The sequence below is a fragment of the Octopus bimaculoides genome, chromosome 7, assembly GCF_046866305.1.
Source record: "Octopus bimaculoides isolate indiv1 chromosome 7, ASM4686630v1, whole genome shotgun sequence".
Lineage (NCBI taxonomy): Eukaryota > Metazoa > Mollusca > Cephalopoda > Octopoda > Octopodidae > Octopus > Octopus bimaculoides.
Window position 1 is genome coordinate 94,554,486 of NC_142934.1, and position 24,093 is coordinate 94,578,578.

A 24,093-nucleotide genomic window follows, 5' to 3' on the forward strand; every position below is an offset into this window, starting at 1 on the left:
CCTTTCGGGGTAAATGCCAACTGAGCGGTGGGGGGTCGATGTTATCAGTTTGCCCCCTCCACACATATAACTGACTGCGTGTCAAAATTTGAAACCAATATTACCATTATTATACTTACTATTACAGTTGTTACTTGTACTTCTAGTGCCACCATAATCCTCATCGCTTTTGTAATCATCCGCACCACAGCTAGTCAAAACTTCCATGAGAACCATCTTCAAAGAGCTGTGTTATATAACTGTGTAGAAATACTGTGGCGTGCGTCGCTGGCTCATATGTACTAACGTCAGGTTACTCTGTCCGATGCACTGTCACATCTGGCGAGGTAAAGCATATCAGGTGGTAGTATTTACACTAAAAACTAGGGCAGGAACGGCGGCAACGGTCAACAGCAAATGTAGAAGCGTCACAAAAAGTCTAACGAATAGGTGTCCGTGACTGAAGGTCGGGCACACTATACTACTTCATGAATCGCAGCGAGCAGTCATGGGTGACTGCTCTATTTACCGTTCGTTTTCTAAATGCAAGTGATTGTTTTTCAGGTGAGAAAACTGAAGCTATGGAAAAAGTTCGAAGTCGCTGACCAGATTTGCTGGAGTTCTTTGTTTGCCTCATGTGTCGTTCATTGCGAGGGCGCATAAGTCTACCTAATGAAGATGAAGATTACCTGCTTAAGGACAATGAGAACATTATTGATTTGAAGAACACATTCCAGATCATATTTATCATGATGTTAACGATTAAAATTTTGCATAAAATTCATATTGTCTAATTGACACATAAGCTGTGCTATAATTGGTAGCACGTCTTAAATTAGAAAGTCCTCTTCTGCAATTAAGGGATAACAAATATCATCTAATTTTAAAACAACCTCTTAAACATTCGGAATGCAATGAAGCCCCGCTCAAAATGCTTCAATCCTCAATATTTCTGTTCCATTATTTTTTGTATTGCTTCTATTAATCTTTTAGTTTTAAAATTAATTGTATGGGTTCTTGTTATATTTGAAAAAAAAATTAGTTTAATCTTTCTCCGATCTACCTCATTATTAGAGAGGATAATGCATCATACACCATGTTCAGAACTCAAAACACCTACCAACGCCTCTAATGCTAAATCTGCCCCACACAGACACACACCCAGAATTAATTGGTATTTGATTCTAGTGCGCATTTTATGATCTCTTTTCAATTTTGAAAGACAATCAAAACTGAAATAACCTTTACAACAAATTTACTTCGGAGTTCTTCGTGTAATTCTGTTGATGGAGCATGGCTATAGATATTATCCATGAACTATTCTTTCTGCTTCCCCTGAATATGTCAGTGAATTAGATTTTAATGAGGCACTAAGGACATGATAATAAACTGATTTCTATTGATAATACAGTCTTATCAGAAAACAATTTTCATTGACAGAATAGACTTCCACATATATGCTCCCCACAGTATTCTTGAAAATAAACAGATTAATACATTTTCTGTAATTTTGATATTACCAATCTTTTTGCATATTTTCCTGCCGCAAGGAAGTAAACCGTTTCATTATTAGGTTGTAGTATGCAGTAGAATAATAAAAACAAAGAAATGAAATAAGTGAAGATGTTTTCATAAACTCCACAGTAAGCTAACTCGTTTGGTTACTTTATCTCAACCATACACACATATTTTACTCAATTTTGACAAAAATGAATGATTATTCACTTATTGAAATAATACTACAAAAGTCAAAATATATAGCTCTTTCGCGTTACCATTTGCGTGCTAAATTTCATATAGCATACTTAAATTATGAAAAACAAAATCGCCATAAAAAAACCCAGTGTAATATTAAATTGGTTATTTCCATTAAGCACACCTAATATAAATTCAACCACATTTGTCTTTTATCTTTCATTCACTCGCTCGTTTCATAACTAATACTACCGTTGTTTATCGACAAATATTCAAATGTGGATATATCTTCATTACCCATTATAATATTTCTGTAGTATTCCCAGCCTCTCGAACAACACTTTTCTATTGAGGCGGGTTTATGAATTATTACCTACACAGCAGCTCGCAACATATACACAATTAGTAAAAGTATTGATCCTGACTAATTTTTTCCAACTGGAATTTAGAAAATTAGCAATTTCTCAGAAGCATTTTAATCCCAAACTTTTCAGTATTTGACAAAAAATAATACAAGATCAAATTTCAGTCTCATTTAAATTTTTGAGTTCTTAACTTGTTAAATCCTTGAACAAATATTCAGAGTGTAATCTAGTTTCAAATTTAAACTTAATGTTGCGAGTTTCCATCAAAATAATACATACTGCTAAACAATATACAACCTAGCTGACTCCATTAATTGAATTATAAGTTACTGAGGCCAATGCAAAATTTATTGTAATTATTTGGTATATTCTTGGCTATAATTAGTTTGCTGTTCCAAAACATGTATGTTTGATGCATCACTTATAACTAATAAATGATCTGCTATTTCGATACAAAGTTTGCACCAGAATTGATGTTAGTATATGGCAAACTCTAGATAATAAACAATCATTTCATACCTTATTCGTTAATTATAGGTTGCACCAATAATTTGCTAAACTATAATTTGCACTACATTAGCGTCTATTGATTTTAAACTAAAATATGAAAATATAATTATTTTTACTGTATGTTTATTCACTCATATTGCAGATAAGTAGCTTAAAAAAAATATACGATTTCATTGCTGAACACCAGTTTGATGTCCTTGAAAAAAGTTAGGGAAAATAATTTTCCTTTATATTATAACATATCTTCATCCCAAACTGAAATATTCTTTTCCTTCCAAAAACGTCCTAATCTTTGATAAGGTATCTTACTCAGTAGATTTAAGCATTTTATTACATTACTCATCATCTGACGTGACTAATTCTCCATCACCATTTGGAATCACTGGTTGTTTGCATGGATGAGATAGATCAATTAGCAGTAACAGCAACAAGGACTCGTAAACCCAAGAATGATTCAAATGAAATGGCCTTCAAAATCTATACAAATATACGTAGTAACGCGAGCTTCGTTGCACTTTTCGTAAATGACTATTATTTAAATATACTAGATTATGAATATAAAACGAGTCGTGAGGGTGGTGAAAATTGCCGATGGCACATACCATTCTGGCGCAGGAAATGGTAATTTAAGATGTTTTTATTATATTATTGGATTAAAGAATTTATTGATTTCAACCAAGTGTAAGGAGTTCCTATACTATAAGACTACTGCAATACACCGTCCTACGGATAGCAATGCATTTGTGATGTATTTTTGCCATTTGATATCGTCTTTCCTTAGCAGACACTTAACTGAAATATATGGAAGAAGACTTCAAACGCACATTCGCCAATTTATCAGAAGTACCAGCAGAAAAATGATATATCTGTGAAATGCCGATGAAAGTACTGAATATCTGTGCTAAAGGAAAATTGCTGAAACTATGTGTCTTTTCTCTGTTTTTCATTTTTTGTTTATCAGAACATTATTCAAACACGTAATATTTCACTTTTGTCTTGTTTATGCATGTTGCAGATAGCTGCAATCTAAGTTCTTCATGCAGGGTACAGTGAAATATTGATACGCCATAATAGAAATAACTGATATTGAATATTGTTACATGCAAAAAAAAAACAACTATACCCATCTGTTACAAATATATGACGTTCTGCTGATATAAGAATCCAATATCAGATGAATATTATATATATTTACGCAGCAATCAATTTTACATTGGTGACCAATATTAAAATGTTGATAATTTCATTTATATTTACTAATTTATATTAGAGTGAGGAAACAGATGTCATTGCACTTCACTAAAGATGCAGATGTGCATATACACTTTCGCAGGAAATGATAGCTTGATTGGAATAATTCCCTCTTCCTGAGAGAATGTTTTGTGGGCCGTGAAGGTGATTTTCAGAAGGAAGGTTGCCAAATGACGGAGTAATGCTGAAGGGTTATATGTACCCAAAGAGAAAACATCTGAGAATACGGACGAATTGGCTATCATCTTATTCAGGTTAGAGAGAAGGCACACAGAGAGAAGGCACACCTTGCTTGCCGGGAACACACACGCGTGGTGACAGAGCACATAAACAAAACATCATAGAAAAACGATTTGGTAGCGGTGTGACTTGAACTTGTAATGCCTACGGTTCGATGTCACTTAGACCGCTTAAACTCTAACATCATGGATACTGTGTTTCTCATTACGTAAAAGAGCTGCAAAGCCCAATGGCATGATTTTCCAGAAAAATCACCAATAATCCTGCTCCAAGGTGAAGACAGATTAGATTCCGTCTACCACACAGAATTCAGTGAAAAGTATACAGAATTTCTTCAGCTGCAATGTCGAAGATAGTGACTCAGTGAAATCGCCATGAGCAAATCTGGAAACAGATTTGGACGCTGGCTGAAGTCTGTAGACATCACTAGACTACAATAAACTTTGTAGGGTTAGGTTTACCAGAAAATGATCCTCTCAAGAATACATTGGTCCCTGAATGATTATTCATTTCGCATGAGAGTTGTAGAGTGAAGAGTGAGCAGCCCCATTCGCAGATATCTGTGCTTGCCTCAAGGTTTCATCCACATCTGGCAGTGTGACAGCAGCATCAATCTCAGATTTCCATTTAATTTTGTTAGGGATGAAGAATTATTGCTACAGTGGAGGACAAAACCAAATGTGATGCAACAGTTGATACACAGCAAAGTATCTGGTGCAGGCATCTCAAGGAGAAAAATGATGATAGAAAAAGAACAAATGCAGTCAAGCAAGTAGTGGAGCGGCTGAAAAGCAAGTACGTACTCGGGTCGAGCGCTACTCCGGAAATACTCCTACTACACACCCAACTGACATCAGCCATTTCCTCTATACCATACACACACACACACACACACATATATATATATATATATATATATATAAAGAGAGAGAGAGAGAGAGAGAGAGAGAGAGAGAGACAGACAGAGAAAGAGACTGAGAGAGATGTAAATATATTTTGATTTAAGTCCACAACCCAGGTATCTCAAATTTCCTGGGATTTACCTCAGGTTCGCATCGATGTATATCACTGTTATGGAAATTTGAACTGAATTTTGATGAGCTCTTTAATTCCATTGCATATAAATAATATTCCTGGTTCTCCCTGTTGTATGTTAAATGTTTCCAAAAGAAACAAACCTAAAAAGGTAGGTATGCATATTCTCATAGCAGACAGACTCAGGTGCGTAAAATTGTGTGTATTGAAATATACAATTTACATTCGCCTAACCATCTCTTGGTATAGGACACCGTAGTCTTGTATTATTGTAGCAGATAGTGAAAACTGATTTACAAGATTTATACTCATAAAATGACCAGTTACTCATTTCACAAATGTAATTCGTGCACAATCGATAAGAAATACACGGGGAAGCAGACAGATTCACAAATTTAGAAGCAAGATTAGCAAAACATATAAATATAATAATAAAGTTAAGCTATCTACGATGTATGTTAGACTAGCACATATTTTTTTTATAACATAAATGCGCAAACATTAAACCGTAGACATGGAGGAGGAAAGACAGTGAAGAATATAAATATAGATATATTTAATTGCTGCATCGTCTATTTTGATATTAGCCAAATGAACCTGCGTATGTTTAACAAACACGCACACACATATACACACACACAAACACAGATAGGTGCATGCATCTCTCTCTCTCTCTCTCTCTCTCTCTCTCTCTCTCTCTCTCTATATATATATATATATATATATATATATATATATATATATACATATATAAACATTATATACATACATACATACATATGTGTGTGTATGTGTGTGTCTGTGCATGAGACCATGTTATTACATATATATATATATATATATATATATATATATATATATATATATATATATATATATATATATATATATATATATATATATATATATATATATATATACATATATGTATGTATGTATATATATGTGTATCTGAAAATTCCTGTCAAACAAAACTATTGAAAAAACAGAAAAAATATTACATCTCCCGGAATTAGTTCCAATATTTAATCTAGTTGCTCGTCTACAATGATTGCATTATCGAATACCCATGTTGCTCTCTGGAGCCAAAAAGTTCTCGTAAAATCCATGGTTTAGAGATAAAAGGAATCCATGAAAGGAACAAAAAAAAAAAAATAGAATGCAGCACCACAATCATAATGTGAGCAGAAGATATAGTAGAAAGCAAATATCTATAAACAACACAAACATTTCCACACACACACACACACTTGTATGCACATAAATGCATGTAAATTTCCAACTATCATATAAAACCAATATTGATAATCGTATATGGCGCGTCAGTGTAAAATATAAACGATGCCATCCATTGGTATGACGAGAATAAGGTTTCGAAATTTCACTACAGATTTTTACATCCCATTGTTTGAAATGCACAACCTACAATATGTGGTTTTGACTAATATTCCAACTGAAATATGGTTACCCGTCTGGAAAATCTTATATCCTAAATTACGTCTGGCTCTCGGTGATGGATCGATTGAGTCATGAATGGTTGTATATTAATCCAAAGTATAGACACAGGTACGTCTATAAGCCTCCAATTTGACTTTTAGGAAAGGTTTTTATTCCCGGTCTTCTAGATAGTGGTATCCACCCTGCTATCATCCAATAATTGCAATATCCTCCAACTTACACATAATAGCAAGCAATTTATTGTTTTTCTTCGGAACCATAGAAATGATTTGGTCGCCACTGCAGAGGGCATATTCTCAAGCTTAGCATTCTATACGCAATCTGCTTCTGCTTGAAATATTTTCTCATTTTTAATTTCATTCCCAACCGCAACGGTCTGCAACACTTATACATCGTCCAGTACCACAACATATGCTAGGAAATTTTCTAATGGTTGTCGGATACATCAGATACGTAGTCACAACAATGAGACGAGATTTCCCGACATTCTTAAAGCTGCAAAGAGACGCTGCTGAACCTATACCTTTCGTGGTTTGCCCCGCGTCTTCGCCTCTCAAACATCTGAATCTGCACCTCTTTCGCTTGCTCAGACGTACGTATCAGCTACATTTTCTGGTCTGTACATATAGTCTTCTTGTCTTCATTTTCTGCGCAAACTGCAATACTGGATCATTTGTGTGACCTTAATAAGTCATCAGAATTTTTTTCTTGGGAGAGATACAGACCCAGAACATATCATTGCACGTAATGTGAACCTCGACCAACTGTACAGATTGTGCTATTTGCGGCTGTTTTCACTTAAGTTTAGCTGTTTTAGATGATGATGTACCGTAAACATTTCCAGCAGCTATCTTTTGTCTGTTTTAGTGAGGTTTTTACGGTTGTTCCACGTCAGTTAGACCCAATGCATGTGTATTCGCTAGTGTTTCCCTGTGTGCCCGTGCCTGTGTCAATAAGAGAGGACAGAAGGGGAAAATAAGGGAGAGAATTAGAATTGAAATATTTCCTGGCTAGTGAGTATTGATTCTGTAGTTGTTGTTATTGTTGTTAGTGTCATTGTTGATATTATTGATTTTGTTGTTGTCAGAACTGCAGCTACAATTGTCTATGCTGTAGCTACAGTTGTCTACGGTTGTTACCTTCACTGCTAATGCTGCTTTTACGTCTAATTGGTGCTGTTGTTGGTGGTGGATGTCGTGTATGCTATTGACAAAATTCATTTAAGTGATTTACAACACCGTGCAACTGGTATTTTAGCCTTCTCTCCTCAACGTCTGCATGTAATGCAACGCTCTATCTTATACATATCTACCGGTTCGATCTGGAGAACGTTTTACCCTGTGATTTCAAATCAAATTCCTACTCAGTTTGTTATATACTGAATATTGTGTCATTACATTCCAGCACAACACAAGCGAAGACCACAAGCTATCCATCCTTCGTGGAACACACTCAAGCTTAACGTTACATATCCTCCTTTCTAAGATATATTGAATAAAATATGAATTTCTTGTAACCTATGTGATCTTTGTAGAGCCTCAACAAATGCGATCCTCTCCTGAGAAGGACACGCATTGTCCCGAAACGCCTTGCCCTTATCGAATGCTCTATCCCCTTCCCATATATCTTTCAGGGGTCTTTTCAAATCAGAATGTCCTTTTGTTTCTATGTGTGTATTTGCTGTCACGCACTGATACAGCACCGTATTCCGAGCAGAGGTGCCAAATTTGCCGCTGTATTTTCAAATTCGATTTCATATTTTGTGCTAATTAGTTAGATGAACCTTCTCCTTGTTCTATAGGAGGAGGGGGAAGTATTTTCTCACTTCGCTGCCATACCAGTGGATTATTGCCTTATTGTGATTTCTCCTCACTACTTATTTTTTTCTCATCGTTTTTTTTATTCTTGTAGCTTCTGTTATTGTTTTTGCTGCTGATGATGATCTTGCTACAGTTTCTCCTGCTGTTGTTTTTCTTATTGCTGCTGTTGTCTTGTTTTAGTTCCTAGTGTTGAATTTATTGTTGTTACTAGTGTTGTTCTTGTCGTTGTTTTCTCGTATTTCTTTGTTTCCTACCACTACTCGCCATGGCAAACAATTCGCCAATGATTGAGGTGTGGCAAGAGGAATAGCCACTATTCAATGTCTCTGCCTAAGGAGGTATTCCCTTATCTGGCACTGCATATAATATAGCTGACGTGATTCTTTATTTGACCATGATATTAATCCTTAAAATTTTACCATTTCGTGAATTTCCTTCTTGTTACAGAGGTGCCTTGTATGATTTAGATTTAATCACACTGACTTCATAAAAAGTTATAGGAGTCCTTATTGAAAAAAACGTCTAAGCATTTGAAAGCAAATTCAAAGTATTTCCAATAGAACAAACAAATATTTTACCAGCGGAAATGAAGCACCTCCAACACAGAGCAATCACAGCAATAGCAACTACATGAAGAATCGTTCCAAATGTTGCTGCAAAGCAAGCCGTTTTTGCGGCAGGGGTAAGACAATGATATTGTCTCCAGTTTCCAAATGGTACTTATAGATTAGATGTGCAGAGCATTTAGAGAGAGAGAGAGAGAGAGAGAGAGAGAGAGAGAGAGAGAGAGAGAGAGAGAGAGAGAGAGAAAGGAAAGTGATGGTTTCTATGATGTAGGCAGCTACATATTCATCAAATCAAAGTAAGTACAACTCATATGGTTACTATCAACATAAATAGATACAGTATTTACTACATCAGATATTTGAATTTTATAAAACATATGGTGCAATATGTAATTCCCATCAAAACTGTAGAGTTAAGGTCAGACCAATTTGGAAATTTCGTTCACACACACATTCTCACACGAATGCATACAGTCATTCCTATTTTCTTCAATGTGTCAGTCAATTTTAAATCTATGCATTATACCAGTAATCAACTTGCAAATTGAGTCTTATTTACAAATAATGTTGTTTGATTCTTTTATTTAATAAAGTTTTATTTTCACACTAGACTTTGTTTCACTGTGTGAATTTGACGTAATTTATTCTTTAGGGAATGTAGGTAACATACCAATATTAGTCTGTATTTCAACACCGCCACATTTCTTGCTTGTAATCATATTACACGTGAAGTAATCAATCTGTGAATATATGGTATTTATATGTTTCTCAAAAAAGTGTAGATAAACAGCAGCTTTGCTAATTGTTATCGGGAAAGTCATTTGAATTATACATTTGTCTGACAACTTTTATCTTAAAATCCTACATACATAAGATTTCAAACTTACAAACGAGTAACAAACGAAATGGATATACTTCCGAATATAGAAGAGAATTACAAGGAGTGTTCAATAACTGCGTAATGTGAAAGAAAGCGACGACTCACTCAAAGAAAGTCAACTATGAAAAATGCAAGATTTTTGTGGTTATTTGACTATACATATGTGTGTGTGTGTGCCTATGTATATGTATGTATGTATGTATGTATATATGTATGTATGTATGTATGTATCTAACCATATATATATATATATATATATATATATATATATATATATATATATATATATATATATATATATATATATATATATATATATATATATATATATATATATGTATGTATATATATATATATATATATATATAAGGCTGAGGAGGGTATTGGATTTAACCAAACCCAGGAGGACACAGGTAATACCGAGTAAGTGTTGTATACCGATTAATTTGCCCCAGTGGTTGTATGAACAGGATTGGGTATTATAAGTCGTGTATTAGCGTGTGTATATGTAAATATATAAAAACAAAAAGATAAAGAGAGCAAAGGTAAGGTTGAAGAATTTTATGGATAGAGTCTTACAGCTGTTTCTGGGAAGATCCAGTACTTCCCTTCATCGGAGACAGAAAAAATAAAGTAATCTATTATTATATCCATAGGCGGATATTTTTAGTATGAAGTGGTAAAGAGTATGATGTGCTGAAAAAAGAGAGAACAGTACTTGAAGTGTAGTTTCATTCCAGTGGTAAATATCCGTGTAGAAATCCGTGCAAAGTAATCCTTGTGTGAATAATCCGGAAATTTACGTTGGAACGAAAGTTGATATAGCATAGATAGCAGAGGTATATATATTCCATATTGCGATGGATTTTTGCTTGTTTATATATATATATATATATATATATATATATATATATATATATATATATATAAATGAATAACGAAGACGTGCAGGTGTTAATTCATTTCACCTTTTAAAAGCGACACCTTTAATTAATTAATGAAAGCAGTACATCGGATGAAAGAAACTGTTCTGGTTTAGATGACCGCATAGATTACCAACATAAAGGATACAACCACTGCTTTAACATATTCACATCAATAATGGAACTCAAAATATTTACATTGTTTCTTTTGTCCCATCTCTGGCAGAATGAGTTTAGAAAGTAATGCATACATTGTCAATTGTAAATTATAGTTCTTCCCATCTATCACGTCTGATCTCTGACTCTTGACATTTTCCATGAGGTAGTTTCCCTCGACGATGTCATACTCACACTTCGAGTGGTCCTTGGCGATTGTCTCCCAGGTATTTGTGCCAGAGGAGCAGCGGAGAAAGTTGGATTGGGGCTGGTCTCGGAGTCGGAATTTGAGGCTCCGCATGGTCTGCCGTCTGAGGTCAAAATCCGCAAAGAGCAGTCAATGGAGTAGGATCGTTTGTGACACACGTATGAGGTATCACGTGCATCGGAGGCGGTGCCGTACCCCAGTGGCTTTATTGTTCGGCAGTCCGACCAAGAGCAGACACTTTTCATCGAATTCTCATGATTGCATGATGTTTGTGTTGTGAGAAACGTCCGATTTTCTGCAAATCTCCTCGATAAAACACCCACTTCTCAGAGCTGTGGAGGAGGGTATAAAGAGCGACGGTTTGGAATACCATGATTTTTGTTTGGATGGTGACGTCGTGCTTTTTCTCGCTTCCAGAGATTCTGGACTTTATGGCGCTTACATTGCCATAGATGCTTAATATCGCAGAAACAAATTTCACAAGCAAAATAATCCCATGCGAAAACATTCTACAGAGAAATAGGGAAGGAGAAAATAACCGTTGAAAAGCCCCCTACTATAGAAAAAGTTCAAAACTCTTGGAAAAATATCTGAAGTGATGAAAGGACTTACAATGAAAATGAAGACTGAGTTAGACACACAGAAGAATCCTACCAAAACTTACTAGAACAAGCATGGGAAGACATCACAATAGCAAACTTAAGGCTGACTCTCGCGAAGGCTCATATGTGGAAAACTCCTGGTAATGATAAGTTGCCAAATTTCTGAGTCGCATCACATCCGCGCGCACAACGATAGTTCGACCAGCTATTCAATAACATTATGAGAATTCCTTCGAAAACACTCGTTTGGTTAGCAAGAGGTATTGCGTACCTAATCCCGAAGCATAAATAAACCAAATTTCCCCAAAACTATCAACCCATAACATGTCTATCTACCATGTATAACATTTTAACGTGGAGAAAGCACAAATATATGGAACAGAACAATATTTCCACACTGAACAAAAAAAGTTCCGATGAGACTCGTAATCAATCGCATTATCCTTGAGAACAGTCATAACCAACGCAGAAATCTCAGTTCTGCATGGGTTCATTATAAGAAGGCTTTCGACTGCATATCGCATTTGTGCCTCTTGTAATCGCTGGATATCTTCAAAATATCTCCTGTGATTTAAAACGTCCTGAAGCACCATATGCCAATACGAATCTCCAACCATACCAGATACACACCCATCAGTGATAATGGAACTCAGGGCTAAAGGCAGAGAGTGAAGGATTTACCTTGCCTGCCCAAGATCAGATCTTTTTGACCCGGAACTATTAAGCCAATATGATGAAAAAAATGGAGTAGACCCAAAGTGCAGATTCTGCAACAATGGGATAGATAAAGTCGATCACCTAATCTCTGGATGTAACGTTTTAGCACCTGTAGAGTATGATTCAAGACATGACAGATTTGGCCAATATCTACATTGGATAATGTGTCGGCATTATAAAATCAAAACTGCTGACAAATGGTACAAGAACCATCCTGAGGCTGTAACTGGGAGAGAAAATGTAACTATTCTTTTGGGACTTCCTAGTTTGTACAGACCGGACCATCAAAGCAAATAAACCAGATATTGTTATGAAAGACCAAAACAATAAAATATGTTTATTGATTGACTTGAGCATACCCTGTGACCATAAAATCTCGGTAAAAGAATTTGATAAGCTCAGAAAATATAAAGATTTCCTAATCGAAATCGAAAAGATGTGGCATCTCAACACGGTTACAATACCAGTTACTGTAGTAGTATTTGGAATAATGAAAAAAAGTACATTAAAATTATTTAAGAATGATCCCTGGTTTACCATTCATGCAGGAAGTGCAAAACATTGTCTTAACTGTTACGTCACACATGTTGAGAAGAACCTTGTCGCTGTGAGTTTTCTTTCTCTTTTCCCCTTTATTTTCCTTGTTTACTTTTTTATTTTCATTTTTTACATTTTTTCTCGTTGTCTTTCTACCCCTTTTTCTTTATCACACGATATTCTACAATCTGGTGTGCTTGTTTTAATAGCCTACCAATGTATACAGTACGTTCCTCTGCCCTAGGTGTCAGGAAGACACTCGGCAAGAAATGGAAACGGAATTGAAAGAAAATTATAATGAAAATAATAATAATAATAATAATGTCTGGTTGTTTGACCTTAACCAGTTGAGCATGTCACTTGGTGGCTGACAGTATGCGCATCTCTGATCATGAGCAGAAGTAGTGGGGAGAATCATAGCCATGTGTCGAGAGGAATTCTTTGGAGTTTGAATAATTCACCTTTGGAAACATGGGTGTTTTGCTCAACATCCTTAAACAAACCTTATTCAGGGACCTTTTGAGTGGGATGGGCTACTCGACCTGAAGAAAATTCTAACTAGGCCCCACCTGTTTATCTTGACATGAGATCACCATATCGCGCACATATGGTTGTGATGCATGTGCCTGGTGTACCCTTATCAGATGGGCGGTCATGATGGGTATAATGGGCTTCGTATATTTTACCCCAGCGTCACTTTGATGGCATGAACTGCTCTCTCGCTCAATAATAAATAATAAGAAATAGCAAGGAGTCTTGCACATCCACAAAATTTACTTTATAGTTGTATACAGCAAATAATACTGACCTACAGGTATCTCCACTGCTCCCTTTTCCAAAAGCAACATTGTAATATTGTTGGTGAAGACTCATCAGGATCCGTCCATTTGGTCCTTTGCGGTTAGCGGTTAACTTCAAATTGACTGAGAGCTTATGCGTTATCCACCCAGGAAATATATCCCTATAAATTCACTGTAATACACACACACACACACACACACACACACACGAATTACAGTGAATTATAAGAACTAGAAAAAATATGCTATTTGTTTGGTGGTTAAATTCAATCACTCCTAGTAATTATTTGTTATTTTCTTAAAGTCTTTACAAAAGCAGGTTCCACATTTTGGGTCTCGAAGACGCAATATAAGTGGGCAACATAACACGGAATATTTTAATCTGCGGTCGTTTGTTTATTTATCCGATTTATAAAACAGACAAACATTGATAATATCGTTGTAGATTTGATGGATTGAATCCATCACAGAGGTGACAAGGAAGTCATTTTGCATAAAGGGATTTTAGTGTTCTGTCGTTGTTTCACCTACGCATGGATGTCACAAACGTATCTGCAAATAGCCATAACGTTCATAGACATATGAGGTAAAGGAAACACCGGGAAAGAAAAGTTATCTGAAAGTAGAAAATGCAAGTAAATGCCAAGAACATGCCGAAATAATATAAATATGCGCGTAAAAGAAATCCAAAACTGTCTTCTCCTTGCAACTATATGCATCTATCATATAGCATTCCCACTAGAAGCCAAAGAATAAATGTGTTGCTGACATTCAGAAAATTCTAAATATTAACCAAAGACGCAGGAGTGGAAAAAAAAATAACTTGAAAACAATACGAAATTTATACGAGAGAAAACCAAAGAACAGTGGAAATTACTTATCACAGTAAGGCTTCTGACATGCTATATCTGAGAAATGAGGAACCTTATAAAAGAAAAATTTCCTTATCCTAAAGGTGCTACTTCTATATACTAGTCAGAATTGTACAATCGTACAGGCAACCCCCACACACAGACACGCACACAGTATATATACGTCTATGCCAAAATGTTCACCTTTTTGGGGCAACTATATAACGTTAATTAAGTATAAAACTATCCCACTATATAACGTACACCGCCATCGTTATTTACATAACACTACGTGTATGTTCATAAATATAATACTCTGACTTTAGAGCCTTTTATATTTTGTAGCGCATTAAAGTATTTAATGCAGTTAGATTACTATATATCCATTATATATACGTAAGTTATGTACAGACGACATTCACGCAAACACATACATGTGCGCTTATATATATATATATATATATATATATATATGCTCATATAATGATATCTACCAAATACATTGGTAAGATAAAACATGTAATCGTTACCAAAATAGCGAAAATATGTCCACAGAGGTCTATAGTAAATTCCTTATGAATCTATCTCCTTGGTTAAACTTTAATATGTATGGATACTAGCGTCAAAGATCTTATCTAAATTTATACATATATATATATATATATATATATATATATATATATATATATATATATATATATATATATAATCATACGCGTAAGTACTTGTTCGTACATACACTCTTACATACATACACACACACATATGCGTATATACTTACAGAATATCGACATCTTTGAAAGTCCTAAGGTTATATAAGTCATCAACTAAACCATTTACCAATAGTAGTAACAAATCTCAACCCACCATAAGACACGCCACAAAAAAAAAAAAAAATTCGAATATTTTGATAAATGAATGAATTAATTTTTATTCATTGATCATTTTCGTATGAGTTGTCGATTCTCTGCAGTTTTCCATTTTTTTTAAAAATCCAATTTTCTTGCGTTTAGATTTCGCAAGCATTTTTGTGTTGTAAAATATATAGTTGCAATCAATATTGCTGGTTGGTAATTATGAAAATTGTCTGGATATGTCTGAAGCTGAGTGTATGTCTCATCCAGTTTACTCTGGTCGAGGCAAAAATCTTTAATCCAAACACTGAAGAAAATCAATCTCAAATGATCTTATTTCAACATGTATGATCTTTTATAGCTATATCTGATGTCAGAAGAATATTTTCGATCATCATAGCCAGGACTGTGTAACGAACATATCGAAATGGATCGCTGCTTTACACGCAGTTTCATTTTCTTTTTTCTCTCTCTTTCTCTTCCACTCTCTCATTCCCTTTTTCTCTCTCCTTCCCTCTCTCTCTCTCGTTCTCTCTTATTCACGTTTTATTGTAGATGGCGCCCCTGATAGTGTAACAGAATAAATCTTATGAATACATTTCTTATGAATACATTTCTTATGTCCTGAAACCAATTAGATGTGAAAACATTTAAATTGTTGCGCTTCTAAACCTTTGAAAGTCCGTCTTATCAATTATTATAACGCTAATTAATATCATTGCTGCAATCAACAATAAGAGAGTAGCATCCCAACTCTGCTTGATTTTGGACTTATCTATTGATAACTTACAATATCTGTAATATCGGTTTCACATTTTGACACAATCCAGCAAATTTCATGGTGTTATTCGATTGCTCAGATTCGGCCTATTTTATCAACCCCGAAAGACGAAAGGCGATATTGACTCCAACGGAATGCGAATTCAGAATGTAAATACCAACGATATTCACCTAAGCATTTTGCCCAGCATGTTGACGGTCCCGCTAGCTCACAGTCTTAAATATTTGTATTGGTTGAAAGTACCGTTCAATTGTTGATTATTATTATTTTTTTAAAGTAACTTAAAGGCAAAGGGATGTCAGATGCCAAAGTGCAAATGACAGCTATTGACATCTGTCGGAGTCATAATGGTCGTTGTCAAGATTTTGAAACTTCTTTAAGAAATCCTGATTGGATGATTATTGAAATTAGCGAAAAAAAATGTTCGTTAATATTGCTTCTGGTCCGGTGTTCATGATTACGTTACCTTTGACCTTCTACCAGCTGTTGAAGAAAACGGTACTGTTTTATTTGTAGCATGGGTATACTAAATATATCAATGATCTTGCTGCGATTTGTTCTGGTATTGTCTTCCTTTTCAACATTCTTGATGAGTCCTGCTCAACATACATGCAATGAAAGCTTCAAAATCATAATTATATTGTCTTTTCCATATTAGTTGAAAAAATAATCAAGAATTATATTTTCCAATGTGCATTGCTGTTTCCTATAAGGAGCACAATGTTTGAGCTTAGTGCAAATTGGCTGTTATTTCTAGTGGGTAATACAAATGCTTTGATGAGAGGTTTTATGAAGATATATATTTTTTTATTCTGGGTTTTATATATTGGATTATCAATGATTTTTGATAAGCGATTCATATTTTTTAATATTTCCTGCACGCTAATTTTGCATAACTTTGTTGGTTGTGCTGATTGGCGATCATATTTACTTTAGTTCTGTTATTGATATTCTTGATTTTCAATGTTTTTGTTGATGTTCATGTCAATATGTGTTAATGTTTTTAAAGGGATGTTGCAGATTACAAATTTCATAAGAGGTTGATAATAGTTGAGCTTATCATTGCAGGATTTCTGTCCGTTTTAGTAATGGAAGCGGTGAATTTATTCTCATTGCAACTGTCATCTTCAATATCACATAAAAATTAAACATTAATCAATTTAAGTATCCCTCACGGCTACACATAGAAACATTTCACTATCTTTTAAGATACCAGTGATCGAAATATATATTACTTTTTCTAACTTCAGTAGTAGTAGTAGTAGTAGTAGTAGTAGTAGTAGTAGTAGTAGTAGTAGTAGTAGAAGTAGTAGAAGTAAAGAAAAATAAGAACATGTACAAACTTCGACTGCTTAGAAGAGCAAAAGTGGGAGGATATCAAGGTAGAGGATGTAAGAATGGCTCTCGGGACGTCAAAGAAATGGAAGTCTCAAAGAAAGGATAAAATTCCTAACTTCTAGTTGAATGCCTTCCCAGAGAGCCATGAACTGTTAACAAAACTTTACAACAATGTTTTGCAACATCCTAGTATGATTCCATCTTGGCTAGTTAATGGTGTAACATTCCTACTTCCAAAAAATAATGAAACAAATGAATCCAAAATTTATAAACCCATAACCTGCTTAACAACAATGTATAAAATGCTAACATCTTTATTAACTGAATATACCTATATTTTTTTTTAAAATAAAAAGTGGTATATTCTCTAATGAGCGAAAAGGATGTAAACGTGGGTCCTATAGTTGTAAAGATCAGCTACTCACCAATAAGATGATCTTGGCACAGAAAAGTTGTCGATAGCCTGGATAGACTATAAAAAAGCTTTTGATAGCCTACCACATAGCTGGATTAAGAAATGTCTGGAAATGTATAAAATAGCATCTACAACATTTTTGTTTTTAAGTATGAGATCATGGAGAGCGATATCTTTGAACAGTGACAGTGAATCACTTAATGCTGGAGATTTAAGAATTTTATGTGGAATTTTCCAGGGTGAATCTCGATCACCACTCCTCTTTTGTCTAGTCTTAATACCTCTCTCGAAACTGCTCAATGATGTACAATAAGGTTATAAAATGTTTGATAAAAATATAAATCACCTGATTTGCATGGAGGATTTAAATCTCTTTGCAAAAAATGGAGCAACAACTGCAGGGCTTGCTAGCGATTGTTATCTGTCAAGAAAAGAGGATGGCCGTGAGCTTTTACACCTACCTACCTGAAAAACCACTAATTTGAGCACCATTTTCAACTACCGGGCTTCTCAGGTAGTAACACTCCATAACCACAGCATTAATGTGCTTGCTCCATCTACGCTGTGTGTGGTGGCCCCTTTCTGGATATCGACAGGCTGGAGCCGGACCAGAATCTCTGAGCCTACCGGGTGTAACACTGTCACCATCATTGGCTTCAGTTTCATTATTCACAATATTTTGTTTCTTCATTGTCACTCACATGAGGTAGCGATTATCAGGTTGCGCAATTACCAGTATTTTGTATTATGACACCAGCACTAGATGTATCATTAATCAACCCATGAGGAGGAGGTGGAGGAGGAGGAGGAGGTTCCACCCGTTTCCTTTCATTATTGTTACTATTATTATTATTATTATTATTATTATTATCATCACTGATATCATTGATGATATTATTGTTTTTATGTGTAGTAGCAGCAGCAACAACGCAACTGTAACAGGGGTGGGGTATTGGTAAAGGTTGTAGTTGAGCCTCAGATTCCTGTGCTATCATAATAGTAGTAGTTATAGTATTATTGTAGCGTTAGTAGTATTTAGCATTAGCAGCTGCAGCATATTATTATTACTTTTATTTTTATCATTATCAGCATCACCACCACTACCATTGTTTGGCGCACTAGTTGAGCAGCAGTTTGGTGAATAGATCATTGCTACAGGACTATAAATAGATTTGGCAGATGGTGGGGAAGTCAACCATAGACACAAAGAATCTTCGCACCTTTGGGTCGGTTAGAGGTCAAATGTGTTTGACCTCTAACCGAATGACCAGAGAGCGCTGCCTTGAAAACAAGCAATTCAGCCTGTTTTATTTGTAATTACTGGTAGAAAATACAATAATGATAATAATAATAATAATAATAATAATAATAATATATATATATATATATATATATATATAAACACACACATAGAGACACATATATAAATTTATATATATATATATATATATAAACGCACATATTATTGTTATTATTATTATTATTATTATTATTATTATTATTATTATTATTAGATGCAGTGGTAGTAGTAGTAGGATGAGGAGGAGGGAAGTTGGATAGCGATCCATTGGTGGAACCAAACATAGAAAGCATATCAAAACAAAATGCCATCTAAGCTTCCAAACCCTCAAACGTCTAAAATATTCTAAATATATCCGCAAGAAAATGTACAAAATTTCTTTTCGTGCAGCTATGGAGTGAGATGGCTTAAAAGAAATCGAATTGTAGAGTGCCTGCTGTGGAGGAAATGAAGGCAAATCTCCACAAACCACATTATTGGAGACTCTTAATTATCGAAAGATCCAGGGTTTATATAACAATAGTTATTATCTCATCTTCGAATATCACGTGATAGATTTCTCAACTCAGAACGTAAAATTATGTCACGAAATACTGCCCTAGGAATTATCGCACACACACCATTATATCAATAATTTCTTCTGATATAAACAAAGGGCATCGAATGTGAGGATTTATATCGACACCAGAATTCAACCGGTACACTACTTTATAGAACCGACAGGTATCATAACAAACGTTTTCACCGGCGGGTTTTCAACGAGGTGTCTAAAGTTTAGTTCCACGCTCAAGATTCCTGAAGCAACAAGAGCGTTGATCGTGGTTTCAATTCTTAGACCAGGTCATGCGTTGTGTCTATGAGCAAAACATTTCATGTTACGATGTTCTACGATCACTTCGGCGCGTGGTAAACGGTGCACCTGCTTTGGTAAAATGACAAGTACCGCTGTAATATAAGCGTGTTGGACTTAAATATATTCCTCACGTGTCCATTTATGCTTTTTTGATTTTATTTACAGGACGTGAGGAATAACGTCCGGCCCTTTATTTTGACGGTCATCATTTTTGTAGGGTACCGGTACGTTAATTTCTGGTGTTAAATGATTTTGCACATGTAGTTTTTGGGCTTTGCATACATTTACTGTGACTGGCAACATTATGAGAGAATTCATAGTTTTGTGAGCCTACGAGCGGTGAATTTGCTGCGAAAAAACCCGAGCAAGGGGAATTGTTTTGACAAATTCAGTCCCATAACTCTAGTGAATGCAGAGTTCAAACTTTTGGCCAATATATTAGCTACGAGGTTGATGCTTCTCGTTGGGGAGCTAGTAGAGGAGGCACAGATATGTGCCATCTCAAAAAATCCATCCACGACAACCTCCACCTCATGTGATACATCATTGAAAATGTGGCTAAAGAAACTGTCACGGGGTCACTTTAGATCAGCCTAAAGCTTTCGATAGGTTCGCCCATCTATATCTGGCGGTAGTCTTCAAGGTAGCTGGTTTTGGGCCTGAATTCAGAGGCCGGATCACTGCAATGCACCGCAACATCTGTTTAGTGGTGAGAGTGAACAGCCACTTCTCAGAGCCGTTAAACATTATGTGCTCGGTCCGGCATGGTCGTCACCTCTCGTCCCTCTTGTACGTACTGACTCTCGAGCCACTACTGCACAAACAGGAAGCGGTAAGTTGCATCCCGCGAGAGCTAGGACGTGAGAGATGCGTGTCAACATATGCCAAAAACGTCGCCGTATTGGTGTCAAATCATAAAGATATGGAAATGATTGGCACCGTTCTCGGGGACTACGAGACAGTTTCAGGAGCGACAATTAACCAGGAAAATCAGTGTGCTATAGGCTCTGCATCTGGAGAAGCAAATCCATGCCGTCCAACTGCGTCGTTAGGCGCTGGACGAAGGGACCAATTAAATTGCTCAGTGTTTGGTTCGGTCCGGACCTCCAAGTGAATAAAAACTGGGACGAAGCAACGTGTAGGATAATTACTCTCACCCAGAAATGGGCAGAGAGAAAGCTGTACTTGAAAGGTTGTGCACAGGTAGCTGACGCGTATATCGCGCCCGTCATCAATTATCGCTTGACCGTCGTGTCTTGTCGGGCGCTACCGATGTAGAGACGATCAGCACCATTCTAAAGAAATACGAAACGGATGCAGGGGCCAAGACCAACATCGACAAGTCAGAGTATTGCAACTGGACTCCTGGAGAGTCAACTCAATGCCATCGAACTGCGTCGTGGGACGTTGGTCTGACGGATAAGTTAAACAGCTTGGGGTCTGGTTCTGTACCGACCTCCAGATGGATAAGAACTGGGACAAGGTCAAGATCAGTGTACCCAGTCTTATCTAGAAATGGGCAGAGGTGACCTGAAACGTCGAGTAGAAATTTCGAATGCCTACATTGCTTCCATTATCATTTATCGCTGACTGTCATGCCCTTCCTGGGTTACTGATTGACCAGGCTGGAGCGTCCTTTATTTGGATGTTTTAGAAGGAACGCTTTCCAATGGTCAGTCTGCTACGAGCGGATAGCGATGCCGTGGAATTTGCTGCGATGACACGCACTCAGGTCGTGCCATCTGCGATGATTTCTGAACGGTGAGCCTGTATGGGTTCCGTTTGTGAGGCACGTCTTTCTGCAACTCGTTGCCTTGACGGAGTTGCAGTACTTGGTGAAGAAAAGTCTGAGGTTGGGCACCTGGCACCTAGAATGTCTTCAGGCTCTCACAGTCATCACCATTCGGGCAACGGGACAGTGGAAGTTCAACTTTAGAAATATATAGAGGATTAGTGGCGGAGAAGTGCGACGACGTACTCGGAAAGGTCTGGACGTAGACGAAAATGAATTAACTAGTCTGTTTCGGATGGGGTTTCTGGTCACGGATCACCATGGATAATTCTTAGATGTCATCGGCCCGGCAGTGCTGCCGAAGATTGCTTCCAGTTCGAGATAAACTCTACAAGCACGGGCTTGCATAGCAACGATCCCGTTCTGCATGCATTCGTTCACTGTCCGGGCATTACTGATCTGTGGGGTTGTGTCGAACTGCTGCTGTCGGGTGTGAGACGGATCCGTCTGTCGGCCGAATCCACAGTGAAGATTATCCCACCGATTTCTTTTAATCGAGCAAGTAAGGCAGTTTTGTTTTGCTTGGTGACAGTGCAGAAAGAGGTGTCTGGTGGACGAGATTGAAAGGCAAGAGGGCAGAGAGTTGCTTCTTTTGTAGAGCCCTCAGCAACTCCATCAAGTTTCGCTTGAAAACGACTGTAAGGGTGGAGAGGGATGTACTGCCTTCAAGTGAATTTATGTAAATACGGCATGGGTGGATTGTACCACTCAAAATATACACATGTGAGTTGGGAAAACGAATTGGAGAGGGCACCTACTGTTCGTTTCAAGAAGATCTTGGACGGTGGGTTTTCTTGATTATCCGTAGAGATCCTACTGTGTCAGGAGAGGCGTATCACTTCTCTTCTGTTTTTTGTTTTATTTTTAGTATTGTATACTATGTATTCTTCCCTTCTCTATCTTATTGTGTGCTGTGTATACTTTCTATACATTTAGAGTTATAAAAGCTTGGCAAGATAACACATATCGAACCTTCTCTCTCGAGCTTTGCTTCAGCAAGCACTGCTGCTCTGTTAAGGAACCATCCTTTGGAAACACGCAACCGCGAAATGGTGACCAGAGCTAAATTTAATGAAGGAATCACTGGAAGCGTGACGCTTCTGCAACCTCAGTCCTAGCAATCTCATTCCTCCGTGTTTACAGTTTTATTTTAAAATTAATTTTATTTTTTAAATACCCAAATTTGATTATAGGTTCCAAACATAAAGATTGGATACTCCTTGTGAAATAACTCAACGGACGAAAGGTTATGAAATTTTTTTCCAATAGTTAGAAATGTTACTGCGTCTCCAAAATATTAATTTTTTAGGATGGGCAACAAAATGAAAAAAAAAATCAGCTGCATCGGTGCCATTAAACTGCTGAAGCCGAACGCTGACCGCTGTTACTGAACTTGTTCTACTACTACTACTACTACTACTACTACTACTACTACTACTACTACTACTACTACTACATAAAAACAGCGAACTACGGGATTATTCCTATTTAGTTCAACGCACAATATATCAATATATATATATATATATATATATATCAATATATATATATATATATATATATATATATATATATATATATATATATATATATATATATATATATATATATATATATATATATATATATATATATATATATATATATATATATATATATATATACTGTATATACATCCAAGCAGAAGAAATATCAACATATAGAGCACCAGCAGAAACAAAACCAATAATGAAGAGCAGGGAGCAGCAGCAATGCTCAAAAGAAAGAAAATAAAACAGAAAACTAATTCAAGTAAGTACGGAAGTGTTGTACAAATGTTGGCAAAATACTTCATATATCGGCAGAAGATCGACCAAGTGAAACAATAATGATGGAGCAGATATTTCAATCGTTATAGGAATTTTTGTGTGGGCAAAAATCTTAGAGCACAATAATTTGATTACCCACAACATTAATTCGCCTATTCTTATTAGAGTTTCATTTGCTGAAGGATGGAAAATAGCCAACCAACATAAGCATTGGGTATATTACTCTCTCTATATATATATGTTCTTCATTATTTTCTTTTTTCTACGTCTCCTACCGCATTCACTTAACTTTCTTAAGAGAATATTATTTATTTATCTAATCTTAAAGTTTATTTATATTAGACATTTTTTTTTAATGT